Source organism: Electrona antarctica, assembly GCF_951216825.1.
Source record: "Electrona antarctica genome assembly, chromosome: 11".
Taxonomy (NCBI): domain Eukaryota; kingdom Metazoa; phylum Chordata; class Actinopteri; order Myctophiformes; family Myctophidae; genus Electrona; species Electrona antarctica.
Genome location: NC_136792.1, coordinates 11,119,579 through 11,137,791, shown reverse-complemented (window position 1 = coordinate 11,137,791; position 18,213 = coordinate 11,119,579).

Sequence of the window (18,213 nt, the reverse complement as noted above, 5' to 3'; positions counted from 1 at the left end):
ACAATCTTTCATACACAAAACGGTGTCAGACCCCGTGCTGCCCCAAGAGAAGCCACAGCGGACGGATGCCGCATCGAGGTACATTTGGCAACTTCAGTTCACCTGAGTGATTATTATAATAATGTGCGATCTTGACAGTTAATGTATTGCAAGCGAAAACACCAGTGTCCCTATTAGGACGGACACATTTTGATTTATAGTTCGACGTAATAAAGGTAAATTTTGGGGTCCACGCCGTGAGAACCCCCGGCCTAATTAACAATATACATCATCGCAACAATTGCCTCCCTGGGAGATTTGGTAGGAGCCGGCAAGGCTCAGCAACAATTGTGCGATTAGAATTAAACTACCCGGTCCACACCATAATCATTAATAACCAATTTTGATTACCATATATCTAATCAATAACGGACCCATCCGTAATAGACGGTGACATTTCGTATATTGCCATCAGGCCTGACAGTGTTTACTTCTGATGCATGCCCTTAGAGATTCATCAATGCCTGCCCAGGACTTTCTGGCTCATCCAGCCTCAGCAGCACTTCTCTGAAGTTAGGGGTGTAACGATATAGTAACTGCATCGAAAAATCGATTAATTTCAAGAATCGGAGTATATCGAAATGAAAACGGCAACATTGACTATGTATCGTATCGTATCGTTTTGCAATGCAAATAATCGGTATCAAATCGTTTGCTACATTTTTGTGCGTGGTATTTAGCAATTTTTAGAAGAAAAAAGAAAAAGAGGGGTTTAATTACTTAGTTTAAAATAATGTCAATGTATTTTAAATAGTTACTGTATCGATTTCAAATCATTGAATCCTATCGTATTGCCATAATGAGCCAATATCGTCCATGTATCGTATCGTCAACCATGTATCGTGATACGCATCGTATTGCTGTTAAAATGTATCGTTACACCCGTATCTGAAGTCTCTGGTGTTTGCCTCCTCCTCCAATATTTCTTTGCAGCCAGGATTTCTTCCCCCTTCTGCAAATGCTATAACCCTGAATCCGTGATCATTGCTTGCTTCATTGTTGACATACCCCGTCTCTCTGTCAGCTCTGTGTGCACGCACACACACACACACACACACACACACACACACACACACACACACACGTATGTTTCCCTTCCTTAATGATCTTCTGGCTCTAGCTCAAAGTGCCATTAGACGCTGCGAGCTGTGCCACCTGCCCACTGTCACTGTCGAACAATTAAATTCCAGAAATAATCTCAATTAGATGTGAATACAAATCTTGATTCAGATTAATAGGGATATAATGTGGTAACTTTGGGGGGAAAAGGAAGGGGAATATCATAGACCCCTGGGGGACAGTGGTCAGTGAAGTCCATGGTTTAAGTGGTAATTGAGTGTACAAAATGAGTTATTACAATCATTTATTTTGTAGTTTCATAGTCATTTTGCCGTATTTTGCTTCACCCGGCCCTTCCAAATACAATCCTTTACAGTTTAGTTTGAGCGCAAAATGAAAATGACGATGAGGCATTCTGTCACCTGATATAAGAGCTGTCTAAAACCCTAATGTAAAGGATAGAATGGCTCCTCTGTACACAGTGTATAACAATCATCTATGTTGATGAATGTCATTCTCTCCCACTGCCTCACATGCTGAGAAATCGGAGCCACTGCTGTGCTTAAGTGCAGCTTCTGTAGCAATTTTAAGAAACACGCACGCGCGCGCGCACGCACGCACAGCACTCACTCACTCACTCACTCACTCACTCACTCACTCACTCACTCACTCACTCACACCTACTTTCTGGTTTAAGCTACGTTCAAAATCAAAAACACATTTCCGAATAGAAAGAGATATTATCCTACCTGCTGTGATGATTTTTAGAAATGCGATATAGAAGGGAAATTCCTCTGTGATGTGTGCTTAGTTCTGGATTTTTATCTCCATTTGCATCTTATTGCTTTACACTTGGCTCAGGCACTTTTCTTCACTCCGTTGTTTTCAGCAGCACATTTTAAATCTCCGGTCGTGTTGGTCAGCCTATATAGCCTTAATTGCAGTAAGGAATTCAGAAAGGGGATTCAGACAGCCCTCGATCTCACTCTGCTGTGTTTGTGAGCGGAGGGAGAAAGAGAGAGAGGGGGGCGGGGGGGGGGTCGTAGAGAGAGAAGGAGAGAGATATGGATTGGTGCATGATTGGGCACTGGAGAGAAGAAGGGTACAACCTCTCACTTGCGCGTTCACAGTGTCCTCACCCTTGCTAGTCTACATCATTCTTTATCTTTATCTGCGCGCACACACACACACACACACACACTTCATCTTGTCTCTCTGTGCACGAGCGAGTGCTTTTGGTTTTCAGACTATTCAGAGCAAACAGCACAGCACTTTACTTCCACTTTCACAACGGCGTAAACGAATCAAGAATTCTATAAAGCATTTAGACGGGCATACGTTGTATGAACGAACAAAGACCAGAGGTGGTATAAGAACAAACAAATAGGGTAGGCAAAAAGTTATTCTGAGACCAGAGGTGGTACAGTATAATTTATAAAAGGTCAGAAGTAACAAACGGTATTCAGTATTTTAGCCATGACGTGAGCGCCCCCTCCAGAGATACTTCCGGGTCCTACTTTTGTGTCGCTTTTGTGTCCCCATAGAGTTATACTGTGACGCTCCGTCGGACTAAATCTGAGATGAAAACAACCACGAAAGTCTAATTTTACCACTTTCCTCGCAAAAAAAAACAAAGCTGCGCTGCACTCCCAAATCTGGCTGTGACAGGCCGTCTGCCCCACACGGAATACTATCGCCATTTTATTTTATTGTGTCAACTAAATCCTCATTAATGCAAACTAGATTCAACATACTCAACCCTGCACACATTCTAAATATGCCCCCGGAATATTGTATTGAGCAAATGGACTGTTACCACCTTCAATAATAATGATAATAATAGTCTTTATTGTCTCCACATCATATATTTTCTTTGTCATAGACACTTGTAAAACATTAATAATTCTACTCGAGTTGGAAGCATTAAGACCCATTTTAACCCTCAATGGCTTCCATTCTGAAAAATAACGTAATTGTAAAAAGATTCACGCGTTTAGATATTCTATTTACAATGAGAAGCGGACGGGAGCTGGTGCCATTTGGACCCAGACGTAACGTAGCACTACAAAATGATGTCGGACTTAAATACTGAATCGGCAAATAGGAATCTGAGGTGAGGCTCAGAATACTTGCAAAAACACATGGGGAATAGAAGGTACTCCTTGTTGTTCAGACCAAAACAATCTGAACTATGAGATGAGTTGAAACCTCCCAAAAAAACACGGTTTGGGTTGTGCTGAACATCCCAAAGTAGTAGTAGCAACTTACAGTAACTCATAAACCAAACTAAATGGAAAAAGCGGCACAAAATAAAGGATGCAAGACTGGCTCAGATGCAATTTCTCATGTTTGTTTGAGAACGCGAGAGACGCGTTTCGGCAGTAGTTCTGGGTTTGAGCACAACTGACAGACACATACTGTAGGTTTTTCAGAAAACTGTCATGATTTAGAAGACATTTTGTAGAATCAAGCTCAGGTCTAAATGGTTTTGTGGTATATTTTCATACCATTATACACTGCAGAGACCTAACCAAAAACTGGAGAGCACGAGAAAAGTGTGACGGCACGACAGCAGACAGAGTGATGTTCCTTGATGTTTATTCAGCAAAGTACACAGCACAGCAAAGCACAGCATACAGGCCCACGCCAGCCAGAATGGCCTGATGTGCTTCCACACAGGCTGACGGCCAACTGACAAAGTAGTCGTATTTTAGTTAACCTTTTAAGCATTTTACATGAGTGTGGGGTGTCGACAGAAAGATGCATACAATTCAATTCAATTCAAAGGGCTTTATTGGCATGAGAAAACATACGTTTACATTGCCAAAGCAGAAAGCACAATACAACAATACAATCAAAACAAAAAATATGTACATTTGAACGTCAGAATCTTCAATAGATCAATTTCTATATTGTACCAAGATCACTGGATGCAGGTATAGTGCAGGAATATACACAATGATTAGTCTTTAGGGTGGTTGTGTTCCGTTTGATATCCTTCTCCTATCACAGCAACTCACAAATCTTGCTGCTGTGTTTGCACATTGTTGTACTTCGCCCAGCAGATATGGGAGTTTTTTGTCATTGGTCATGTTTTCAAAATCTCCGTGTGTGGTTGTAATCTGTGGGAAGTATGTGTCTCTGATGTCTTGGTACAATGGACAGATGGTTAGGAAGTGTAGCTCGGTTTCCACTTCATTTTGTGTGCAGTGGGTGCATAGTCTGTGTTCTCTCGGGATACAGGTCTGCCTATGACATACACTTTAGTGACAAGTCCTTTGATCAACCAGTCTGTTTCTCCTCCTTTGTCATACAAATAGCCACAGGAGGCACATAGCAAATGGCCAGGCACCTCACCACATGGGACCGGGTGTGGGAGCCTGAAGTGAAAGACGGTCTCAGATAGACACCTCCAGATGACAACATGCAGGATGAGCACACATTACACATTACATTACAGATTCCACAGTTTAAAGGTGTAGTGAAAGTTTTTCACACTTTTAGACCATATCCATGGTCATCATATGGGCATACCTAACAATGGATGCCAAAAAAATGGGAACATTCTCATTTTTGTGTGTTTTTATATCAAAAGTCCATAAATTATTACTTCCTGAAAATGAAAACGTGCTGCGTGATGACGTGTCGAGGCCAACATCGATAAAAGCCAATAAAAATGAAGCTCACCAGTTTAATTCCCCATATCTCCGCATCCGTCCAGCACAGGCTGCACAGCTGCTACTGATTAGACATCTTCCGTTTTTATTCCCATTCAAGATAACATCCAGAGAGTGTATTACTCGGTTTCAACTTAATCATCACGCTAAAAATGTATCTGAAAACATTATAGGGTAGAAATAAGCCACATTAAGTGTAAACTGGTAAAGCTGGCTGACTATCTGATTTGTAAACAAACATCCACACGCTGTCCTGCGTAGCATAGCTACCCGTCCCTAGCTACCGTCCCATCCCCTGAAGGGATGCGACGCTCTGATTGGTTCAGAAACTTCATAGCGGTGTTTCAACTTGAGACCGTCTGAAACTTCAAAATAAAATGTCCACCATTTCCGTTTCACTACGCCTTTAAAAGTCCTTTTTAGTCTGCTCTGAAGAAGGCTACTGCCAAAACGTGTCAGCGTTCTCAAATAAGTGCCGCTTTTTCCATATTTTAGTTGGTTTACGAGTTATTTTCATAGCTGAGCACCCACTGCCTTAAACAAATGGCTATTTCCAGAGGAAGTACACCTGTTGTTTCTTTCTTTAGTAGTAGCAACTATTAGCATCATCCAGGTGAAATATTGTTATTGTCATGAACTGTGTACTTTTATTGTGTAGTTGTGTTCCTAGTGTTTCCTGTCTGCTCCATTTGTCTCACCTACCCTGATTGCTAACTTGAGTCCACCTGTGTCATGTTAAGTTCTCAGCCAATCATGTGGTGTTTGTAGCTATGTTTCACCTGTGTGTAGTTAGCCTGTCTATTTAAGGCCCAGGCTACACGTATATGGATCTTTTGCTAAACGCACATTCTTTTGTGCGTTTGGGCCTTTCATCCACACGCAAACGGTGTTTTCGGCCACTCAAACAGAGGTTTTTGGAAACGGATAAATAAGTGAAGATTTTCAAAAATATCCAGGGTCAGGGGATCTGTGTAGTCATGCGAAACGGAGCTTTTGAGAAACGATGATGTCACCGCTTATTAGCGCATATCATTAATACTATAATTAGGTGAGAAATGCAGCATGTGCCTGCATGGAAACTACACGGATATCTATCCAATTGTTCATGTTTATATATCACTGTTAACAACTTTAAAACGTATCATATGTTGCATCAACTGCAGCGAGCAAAGGCTCTGCTCTGCTGCATCCAATAATACATTTATATATCAGCCTACTAGTCCAGTGCGGACTGGTGATTTAATTTGTATTGGTGCCGAGTGCGAATCTTGAACAATAGGTTAATTGCAACAAGTCTATGCATGGTATGTGCATACTAACCTACTGCATAGCCAAATAATGCTGTATTTTGCTCTCCATTTCATGGTCATGGAGGGGAGAGAGAGAGGGTGCAGAGAGAGAGAGAGCGGTGTGAATGGTGAGAGGAAAGTATGGGTCGCCGTGCGCATATATGGCTCTCTCCTGTTTAGATAATAAAGGGCGCACCCTTGATTGCATTTGTCACTCTGCCAGTCTGCCGACAATGTGCACGTGTGAACTTTTATTAGCCTACATTATAACGTGACATTTATTATACACCTCGAAAATATAGCCACTCTACAAGCTCACAAGTGGTTGTGGACACTAGGTCTGACTCTGCTATTATTTTCTGTGCAGGACTTGCCAAGTTGCCAGAGCAATGGTAAAGTGTCTATCATTTTTAAATGATATGGAGAGAAAAGTTGGGATTTGGAGATTTACGCACATGACATGCTGACAGACAATGGAAGAAACATGTTCCACGTCTTTTAAAATGCGGTACTCACTAAAAAATATGATTGGCACCTCATAAGTAAATATAAAATCAAATATAATATAGCCTACAATTGAAACCTGCTACTGCAGTGATTTTATCCTGTGTTCAATGCGTTTCTGCGTTTGTGTGTGGACTCAGATATCGTATGTCGTATGGGCAGGGATTTTTTCTAAAACGGAGGACGAAAATATCCGTTTAGCAAAAGATCCATATATGTGTAGCCTGGGCCTAAGCCTCCCTGTGTTCAGTGTTCCCTTGCCAGATTATAAATCAATAACAACAGCCATGTTTCCATTAAGCCGTGTTTTTGCTCATTAATGCTCTTGCGCAAAAACTCCTGGATGGAAACACCTCAAAATGCGAATAAGTCTCAATTTTTCGCAAAAAAACTTTTGCGCTTGCAGGGGGTGGAGCATTGAACTCGCATTATATCGCTTTTGAACAGTTGGAAAAAAAAAAAAAACTTGAACAGGAGGATGGGTGGCCAGGGTGGGAGGATGGGTGGCCAGGGTTGCCAGGGTGGGAGGGATGTGGATACATTTACGCACTCTCAGTCTCTTCTGCCTGCAGGCTCTTGCACCCGGTGAGTGCGTTGATCATGGAAGTTAGATGAATATAATTCTCCAAAACACCTCGGAACAGACGAGGGAGACTACTAAAATACGCTATTATTGCTATAATATCCATAGAGAATGTATCACCACCAAGTATAAGGATGCTTTTAAACTGGTATAAGTTGCCTGGCCATTCCGGCTACTCCTTGCATTGCAAGCAATGATGGAACAACGAACGGCTTTGCCGTTTGTAGCCTATTGATGAGTTACGTACACTGTACCAGCTGCAATGATAGTGCAATCAATATATAAACGACCAATTTATCCCCCGGGAGCCTACTCGCGATTCACACCTCGACCTGAGCAGTCGCATTCCAGAGCTCTCTCCAGTCAACGCAGCGACATGGCTACGTTTTCAACTTTTTCCGCCTTTTTCCTCTTCATCCTATGGATTACGGACGCATTCTTTAATTCAACATGGACTTTACACCATGAAGAGATGGAACGATACGGAAACGAAGCGGAGGAGCTTCACAGCGACTTTTTCCTCCTAAACGGCTCGGAATGTAAACACATTTCTTTTGGGTCGGCGGCGATTCACGCCTTGTTAACAGCAAACCCGGATCGCAAGAACAAACCCCCGACTGGCAAAATGGATCGCAGAACTGTGATTATTCTTTGCCTGCTGCTTTCGGGAGACATTCATTCCAATCCTGGTCCGTTCACTCGATCTCAAGCGAGACTGCTCGCTCTGCAGCAACAGTTGCTTCCGCAAACATCGGCCGTTTCCATCGCAACGCGCCACGGCTTCCACGCCTTCCAGGGCGCCAACGCCAGCGGACCCCCATATACCACCGCAGCCGTCTTGTTTGCTGAAGGCGCCCCAGCGGCAGAGATCAACGTGGCCTACCGTCACAACACAGGCCTACCTGAGCTGACCGAGGAACACCCCCCCCCTCCCCCACACCTCCAGTCAACCCAGGGCTACTGAGGACAATGGACCACCACCTTCCCCCATTCCCACCCCAGCCGCGGACCCAGAGGTGTCGGCAATCAACACGGCCGCCATTGAGTTGGTTCTGGCTGCAGACATTACCAGGTTCAACGGCGCCACCCCCCACATTCCACCGCCCTCCCCCATTCACACCTCAGCCACTGGACAAGACAATGGACCTGGTCAACCCATGGCTACTAACAAAGACAATGGACCTGATCAACTCTTCTCAATTGCTGACATCAACAAATCAATCCTCAACAACAATGGTATTCATCTTTTTCATCTCAATGTAAACAGCCTTTATTCCAAACTGGCCGAAATTAGAGAATTATTCCTTACCGGCAAGGCAAACATTTTGTGTTTTTCTGAGACCAAACTAGATGAATCCATCAGGGACGCTGAGATTGAAATTGAGAACTATTCAGTAGTCAGAAATGATAGAAACCGTAATGGGGGTGGTGTTTGCATGTATATCCACAAAGATACTGAATTCATTACCCGTACTGACTTACTTACAGCATGTTGAAATTGAAACTGTGTGGGTTGAATTAATTTTCAAAAATGCGAAATCAGTACTAGTTGGCACAGTCTACAGACCTCCTGATCAGCAAGGCTTTTATGATATTCTTGAGGGTTGCTTAGCTGAGGAGGAGGGTGCAGAGAAAATCCTGATGGGCGGTCTGAATACAGACGTACAGCGTAAAGAGGCGCCTGTTTTCAAATCATTTAGTAGGTTTTGTGATCTGCATAGTATTAGCCAGCTTATTACCCAACCCACTAGAGTGTGTGTTTCTACTCAAACTGTCATTGATCTCATTCTGACCTCGGACAAATCCAGAATCTCCAAGAAAGGTGTTATTGTATGCGGGCTTAGTGTTCATTTCATGATATTCTGTACCCGCAAAAAACAAAAACCAAAGTCTGGCTGCCACAAAGCAGTCATATCAAGGGACCTCAAAACCTACTCTAGTGAGGCCTTTAACCAAGAATTGGAGAGTCTGGATTGGTCCGATGAGCTTAACAGCACACTTGTCGAAGAAGCTTGGCTTGGCTTCAAAACCAAATTTACATCAGTACTGAACTACATGGCTCCTCTGAGAACCATCAGGGTCAAAACCCGCTCGGAGCCATGGATGAATTCGGACATAATGACTGCAACGAATGCCAGAGACAAAAAATGCTCTGAATTTCTAAAATGCAAGTCAAAGCTTGCCAAGCGCTTCAACAGGGGTCTCCAAGCTCAGCTGGACAACCTAAAAACCCAACGAAACAGGCTAAGAAATAATGTTACTGCCATGATCAAATCCGCCAAAAGTAACTTCATTAATAATAAAGCTGAGGAAAACAAAAACAATCCTCGAGAGCTCTGGAAGCTACTCAACAACCAATTAGGCTATAGTCAGAAACGGAAAACCAGGTTTTCAAACATAAACATTAAAGCGAACAACACTCTCATCACTGACAAGCTTGATGTGGCCAACTACTTGAACATCTTCTTTACAAACATATCAACAACGCTTGTTAACAATCTGCCCTCCCACTCTGGGCTCTTTGGTGTAGAGCACATTAAAACCTTCTACAGAAACCTAGGTGTTTGTAAAGACAGAATTAGTTATGGTAACAACTGATGAGGTACTTAAGAAACTGAGTGCCCTCCAACCCCACAAGGCCACTGGCCATGACAATATTCCCTCCACATTTCTCAGAGACTCAGCCATCTCTATAGCTCCAATCATCACCCACATAGTAAACCTCTCCATCAAACAGGGACAGGTCCCCCTAGATTTCAAACTGGCCAAAGTAACCCCCCTGCACAAGAAAGGGAGTAAATTAGACCCCGGCAACTACCGCCCTATTTCTATTCTAAGCTCCATCTCGAAAGTGATGGAAAGAATAGTCTATGAACAGGTTGAAAAGTATCTTGCCACTAATAAATTATTGTACGAGTTCCAATCTGGCTTCAGAACATCCCACTCCACTGACACATGCCTTCTCTATTTGAGCGACCACATAAAACAAGAGGTGGACGCTGGCAAATACTGCGGCATGGTCATGCTGGACCTCCAAAAGGCTTTTGACACAGTGAGCCACTCCATACTGGTTAACAAGCTAAAAGCAATTGGTTTCGATAGCACATCAGTGAGCTGGATGCAATCCTACCTGGAGGGGAGAGCACAGATGGTGGAAGTGAACGGAACACTGTCCCCCCCCCTCCCAGTGAGCTGTGGCGTTCCACAAGGAAGCATACTAGGGCCTCTACTGTTCCTAATATATGTTAACGACATGACTTCAGCTTGTGACTGCAACTTGTTCCTGTTCGCAGATGACTCGGCACTGCTGGTCTCGGACAGGGACAAACTGCAGGTTGAAAAGGCCCTCAGCTCTGAACTCGGTAGAATCTGCACCTGGCTCGCTGATAACAAACTATCTTTACACCTGGGAAAAACTGAATCCATTCTCTTTGGATCTAATAGTAATCTCAGCAAGGCAAATGGCTTCTTGGTTAGAGTGGGTGACAATGTTATCACACGTAAAGATGAAATTACCTACCTAGGTTCCATCCTGGAGGCTAATCTTTCCGGTGATAAAATGGCCACCAACGTAATCAAAAAAGTCAACCAAAGAACAAGATTCCTTTACAGGATCTCCTCACTGGTCGACAAAAACACCTTGAAGACCTTAACAGGAGCCCTTGTACAAGGCTTCTTTGACTATGCATGCACCTCCTGGTACCACAGCACCTCAAAGGCCCTTAAAACTAGGCTCCAGACCTCCCAAAACAAACTGGTCAGGCTCCTACTTGGCCTCACCCCCCGAACCCACCTCACCCCTGCCCACTTTGACAGACTGGCATGGCTTAGGGTCGGCGACAGAGTACAGCATCTTGCAATGGGTCTGGTCCACAAGATTCGATACTCCACCAAGATACCCATGTACCTGTGTAGATACTTCCTTAATGTTAACGAAGTCCACACCCACAACACCAGAGGGAGTGCAACGAATCATGTTCAACCCAGATTCGGCACAAACAAGGGACTAAATTATTTTCGCTCCTATGCCACCAAAATGTGGAACGCCCTACCAACAGTCATTAAGACATGCGAATCCCTTGACTCCTTCAAAACCGCTCTCAAAGGGCACCTACGGATGGCTGCAATTCGAAACTGGCCCCCGTAAAATCTGAATCCCCCCCCACCGCCCACCCCTTTTTCCCCTCACTGTATATGTTTCTTTTCCCTTTTTACCTCCATTATGATGAATTCCTGTACTGTTCTTTGTCTATATAGAAGTGTCTATTTGTACGTCTCTAAATGTTTTGATGAATTGAACATGGTGGACCCTGTTGTAAACAAGTGTAATGCTTAATTGGGTCGTCCACTCACAGTTAACAGCCTTTGTATTGAGTTTGTGCTTGAAATGTACTGTAATTCTGCAAACTGTTAATAACATTTTCAATCAATCAATCAATCAAAACTGTACATGCGCCCCGAATATGAATGATAGTTCAAGCCTGCATGTGTAAGGATTACTTTTCGTCTCACGATGGTGTCGTGCAGAATCAGATACCATGTACAAGACCAAGTGTCTGATGAGACGCGTTGTCAGCTTATAGATCAGTTCTCTGACATTAATGTACCGAGGTTGTATAATTAAGAAGCGCATATCACGTGTGTGTGTGTGCGTGTGCGTGTGTGTGTGTGTGTGTGTGCATGCACACGCGCGCGCGCACCGGTGTATGTGTGTTTGTACGCCCAGACCAGGAGCAGACAGTGCATGTGTTCCGTAGCGGTGTCTATTTTGGACGATATCGACCAATGGGAACGTCACCCAAGCCTTAGGTGCGGTGTTAAAGTGTGTGTGTGTGTGTGTGGGGGGGGGGGCGGGGGCGGGCTGTCTGGCTGTCTGTTGGAAAAAACACACTTTATTATAGGGACGTATAGGGTCTGAGAGCAATCACTCAGAAGTACCCTGTAGAGAGAGCCATTGTCTCAAAGCCCTTTGAAGCTTGCCTCAGATGTGAACCAAAACACACTGCTATCTCCTACTGTATGTGTGGCGGGGTGGTATTGATTAAGGTATAGCCAACTACGCCACCTGGTGAATTGCACCCCAGGAGATATTTTACTAAGAATACTGAACACCCGGAGCACGTAATGACTCCCCAACACAGATTCAGTAACAATAGAGGCAAGGCAGAAACGTGTGTAACCAATATACAAAAAACTTTATTAAAGAATTGGTCAGCAATATATATAATTAATAAATACATGGCATCAAGCAAGAAGATATTTCATTAATCAATAGCAATATCCAACAGGGTTAAAGTGCAAGTGACTATAAAGTGCCTAAAGTTAGGGATATCACACCACTACAAGCCAGTACTGGGGGGAGGAGGGGAGCTGGGCAGGCTCACCTGTCCAGGGTGGTGGCAATACACAAAACCAAACACAACACAGCAACTCAAAATGAACCACAAAGGAAAAGTAAACTAAGGGAAAAGGGCATTACCACCACCACTGGACGGCCGTCAACTATATATATATATATATATATATATATATATATATATATATATATATATGAGCCCAGACACATACAATATAATAGAGGAATGGAATTAAACGAGAAGGGTTACAATGAACCAGGCCCAGACTCAGGCGAGCAGCAATCCAACCACAGGGACCATTCGTGGCTGTGTGATTGCTCTCAAACTCGGTGGCACATGAGAGTGGGTAGAATGGTAAATATCAGCAAAGCAGCAGGTGTAGTGCTGGCCCTGAAACACAAACGGCCGTATTAAGACACTACTTAACTACTATAGTTCGCTGAGGCAAGAACAGAGAGGCGCACAATGGGACTCACCAGCTGTATTGAGGCCAACACGTACTGCCGTTGTGCTTCACCGCAGCGGTAGCCAGGTAGATTATGTTCTTAGCTTACGCATGTTTCTTGATAAATGCTTTTTATATATGTGATGTATTCCCATGCTTTTTGTTCTTGCTTAATGTAAATCGCTCTGGATTAAGAGCGTCTGCTAAATGCAAATAAATTGTAAATTGTTTATTGTAGAAAAGAAGAACTGTAAACAACAAAAGCCCATGTTTATATTCCCCTGGCATAAACGACACCAAATGAATATATATGAGAAGGAGAACCACCAATAACGTACCGGGGTGGCGTCGTGCCAGTTCACCACACAGAACTCCAGAAGGAGATATTCAATGTGTAGCCCCGCGGCTAGAAACAAAACAAGTGGTCACAGTCACGTTCAAACTTTTACGGCAGGCTCTAGAATACACAGCAATGTGGAGAAACGTACCTTCACAGATGTGTCAACTAAACACGCTGTTCCCTGACAGAACAGCCGTTTTAGAATGACCGCCTCAATGGAAGAGGAATATCTCCCAAACGTGGAGAGCGTTCCCAAACAGAGCGGAGGAGAGACAGACAGCTAATGCACCCGGAAGACGCGCCGCCTTATAACGCCACCGTGCTACAAATCAAGCCATTAATCAGTGGGCGGAGGACGGGCTGTGACAGCGTTGGAACGCTCACGCCCATCCTGCCACATATGCCATATGTTGATTTGAAGTAACTCCACCCTTCCTGTATTCACCTCTGTCTCACCTCTGTTTCAATAAATGGTCGATTCAACACTCCGAGGAAACCTCTCTCTGGCTGCGTTTCTGCATCTGATGCTTTGATGACATGGATTTCCACTACTCTACAGTTTGCTTTAGAGAACATTATTCTTATCTAGTTTGGTCAGTCAGTGTAGGAAAATACACGACATAGTAGTGCGTCGAAACATGGTGCCTTTGGTGTGACCTCTTTTGCGCCAGGCGAAAAGAACCAGCGGACTTTTGGACAATTCAGTTTTATTTTCGGCAACCAGCGTTCAGTCTACACCGGGCCCAAGTGGTCTTCTCTTCGGCGATCGGAGGAACACAGAGATGCGCGCTGCGGTCAACCAGTGGCGTTCATCAACAACTGCATGGAGACGGCACAGGCGGTGCGCACCGACGGACAGCAGGGAACGGCCCTCCAGGACGGCGCGTCTACAGGCGACCTGCTTCTCGGCGGAGAACAGCGGGCCCCGACGGAGTCTCCGGCCCGAGGGAGGCGATCTACACTACACAGCCTTCACCCGAGCGGCGGTCCGGGAGCGTTCGTCAGCGGACCATGCACCGGGAGGAGAGCACCCAGCTCGACTCAATTCAACTCGACGGCGAGGTGGCCACAGACGGCGACCACATGTATTCATTCTTCTCAATACGGCGGATTTGCAAGTTCGTATTGCATCACGCCTCTGTGTTTCGACCATGCTGCGCGGCGTTCATATTTCTCTTTACAGAGGTGATATGATATTGAATATTCATATCTTGTCTGTAAGGGGGAGATGGGTTCTGTTCAGTAAAGGTTAAGAATGATTACATTTTCTTTTTTCAAGGCAAACATTGGTTCAGAACAGTGCTTCTTAAATAAATAATCACAGCTTTAAATAACAAAATATAAGTAGTTACTGTTGTAAAATATTGTAAACATGTCTGTAACATGTATTGGGGTCCCAGTCCAGAGATGAAAATCATAATGGCCTAGGACCCTGTCACCCTAGGCTAATTCATATACATTTAAAATGGCTGAGGATCACTGGGTTAAACTGTGAGTTAATTCACAGTACTACATACATTTTGAATGAGGGCTTGGTTTAGAAAAGCCTATATTTTGTGATAAAGTAATATATTGAATAACATGGCATTGTAGAGAGGTTAGTGACAGATGAGATTATTTCTCCATTGTTGGACTGCAGGACTCTGGAGATAAGTCAACACAAAGTGAAAGTGCAGCTTCAGATCAGTTTTTTGTTCTTACCTGGAGTACGTGTGTTATCTGTGCTGTGCACAGGGGAACAATTGTTTAATTATATCCATGGTATTTTTCTGTCGCTATCCATATGCGACGCAAAAGTATATTTATTTTGGTGGGCTAGATAGATAGATCATCTCTCCTCCTCCTTTATTGGACAGCCACGCTGTTTGCGCGTGCGTGCGTGCGTGTGTGTGACTTAAGTAATAAGTATAGTCAGCTTTATTCCTCTTTGTCTCCACCAGGCCGAAGGCATGGGGAGAGAGTATGTTTTGCACTCCGTCCGTCCGTGTGTCCGTCCGTCCGTCCGTCCGTCTGTGAACAGCTAATCTCCGGCACCGTTAACCCGGTCGATGCCAAATTTTGCACACACACTCCCTGGATGCCAACGATGAACCTCTGCCCCAAAATCTCCAGAGCGGCCTGTTATAGCGCCACCAGGAGGCCGCTTTGTGCAAAACAAGTTTTTGGACAGTACACCTACAGATTTTGTCCAAACATCACGCAAATTGGTACACAGTCTCTCTAGAGCCATTCAACGAAACCTGTCTTTCAGATTTCTCAGACTCCATCCTGATTGGCTAAGATTGGCTTCCAAAGTTCGCAGGAGTGCTCAGTTTCAAACAAAATGCTGCAAATCATGAACACATCGTGTGATTTCCGTGAAATTGTGCACGCACATTCCCACTAGGCCGAGGAAGAAATGCCACATGAACATTTTCAACTCAGCCTCATGGTGGCGCTATAACTGGCCGAAAAGTGTTTTTACCTCTAACATGCACGGATCTGTGGATAACTTTGTATGCCAACTCCCTAGAGGCCAAGGAAAAACCTTTGCCTGGAATTTTTCACATCTGCTCTTTATAGCGCCACCAGAAGGCCGACATATGTAAAACACATTTTCTCCTTCAGATTTTATCCAAATTTCACGCAAATCGGTACACATGCTCTCCATAGTCATGTGATCAAGACAGATTTGTTTGATTTCTCATAATCCACCCTCATTTGCTACGATTGGCTTCTAAACCTTTCAGAAATAGCCCACTTTGTACCCGTTTTGTACAAATCGCCACAACTACTCAACGCAGCGTCCGATTGGGGTGAAACTGTGCATGCATATTCCCACTAGGCTTTGAAAGAAATGCCACTTGACAGTTTTCAAATCAGCCTCATGGTGGCGCTACAACAGGCCAAGCCGCGTCACACACACACACACACACACACACACACGTTTATATTGCTCCTAAACATTTTGCCAAACATCACACACACACACACACACACACACACACACACACACACACACACACACACACACACACACACACACACACACCTATCCTCCTGGTGGAGACCTGTGCCCAGAAGGACACTTTTTATAGTTCTCTCTTCTTCACAGTGGATTCTGTGGGGAGAGGGGGAGATCAATATGTTCATGCTTTCTACACCGTGTATAGCCACAGCAGGTTCTTTTGTGGGATTTGAAAGGAGAATTGACTGCTGATTGATTTTGTCTTCATGGGCACAATCAGATATGTGCAAGTTGAATTATTTATACAAATATGGCCCCCCGCAATGCACGTATAATGGTGAATTCATTGATTAATCCTGTCGGGAAATGAATGGATAAACACAAATGGGTAAATTAATGGATAAACAAGAAGGGGTAAATCTCTCGGCAGGACGACGGATTGGAGATTATGAATTCATGAAATGGGAATGATGAAATCCCAGATCAACATTGAAGCCACCCTGTTCCCCTGTACATTATTCTGGTGTCTTAAGCGCCCTCCGCAGCCGCTCCCATTGGCCTGGAAGTCCACCCACCACTGCTCCGACATGCGCGCACGCACGCACACACACACACACACACACACACACACACACACGCATGCACGCGCAGTCGCGCACACACACACACAGAGAGAGAGAGACAGTTTGCATGTCTTGAGTAAATCACATTCTAAATTGCTAAAGGTTTGAAAAAGCTTTACCTCAAATGTAGCAATGTACTTATTGTTACATTAGGTGTGTTAAATAGATTCATGGTAATTAAGCTCCTATGGCTGTGGGTTGATAAGCTTTTAAGCTTGCGCAGTCGCTCTGCATGTCTCAAGGTGGCTATATCATTATACATATAGATTGTTTCTGTAATTGGCAGCGTGCCTCTGGTTTGAGCAAGTACGTGTATTTTGATGGCCTGTGTGGATGTGCGTAGGTCTCATAAGTGAATGCATGCCATTTGCAGTCACCATGGTGATTGTGGAGGTGCACTCAACCTGCCGCTGTGTGTCTGTGTGTATTTTAACTCTTTGAGATATTCATGGATTTCTATATAGTTTTTAGACTTCTCTATGGCAGAATGGCGTTTTTGAATGATTTATTGAAAATTCTCTGTTGTGAATGTGTGACAACGAAAGACCTTCAGAGAAAGCTTGACTTGTCTGCTTCCAGGAAAAAAATGAACTGAGTTGATAAAATGTTTAGTTCTTGTGTTGGAAGCCATTTAAAAGAGCCTGCATTTACACTGTTTTCTGTTTCTAGGACAACAAAAAAAGTTATGACCAGTTGAAGTTTTATTTTCTAAAGAACTTTTTTTCTGCTGGGCGTACACACCCATGCCATATCTCATTTTAAAGGGTGAGTTGTCTAGTTCAATTAAAATAAAATAAAAAGTTTCTCACATGTACCACTGTAGATATTTTGCCATCTATAAATAGCATGGTCAGTCATGATCAATCTGACCTATCCAGCTAAAAGTCCCCCTAGCTCTGAAATGGAACATCATATAAACTCAATTCTTTTTTGGGGTAAAATTAGACATTCTAACGCACATTTTGATATATACCATGTTTACATAGTCTTACCAGTACCGTGTCTATTCATGCATGTATCTCAAAAACCTGTTGTGAAAAAACAGTTTGGATAAAAAACACATCCAAGGACATTGTTTTGATATGACTTTGTGCCCATGATATGTATCAAAATATAGACTTGAATGTATACTGTATTATAACAAAAAAATTGGGTTCTTACCATCTACCGTTACAGAGTAAATCACAGTTGAAACTCGCTTAGTCAAACCATAAACCTCAGAATAGTGAACAAAATAGCCATGACAGGTCTAACTCATTGTAAAAGCTTGTCTTTTATTTTTTATGACTACTAACATAATACAATTATAATAAATAATACAGAAAATAAATAGGCCTACATACAAAACAG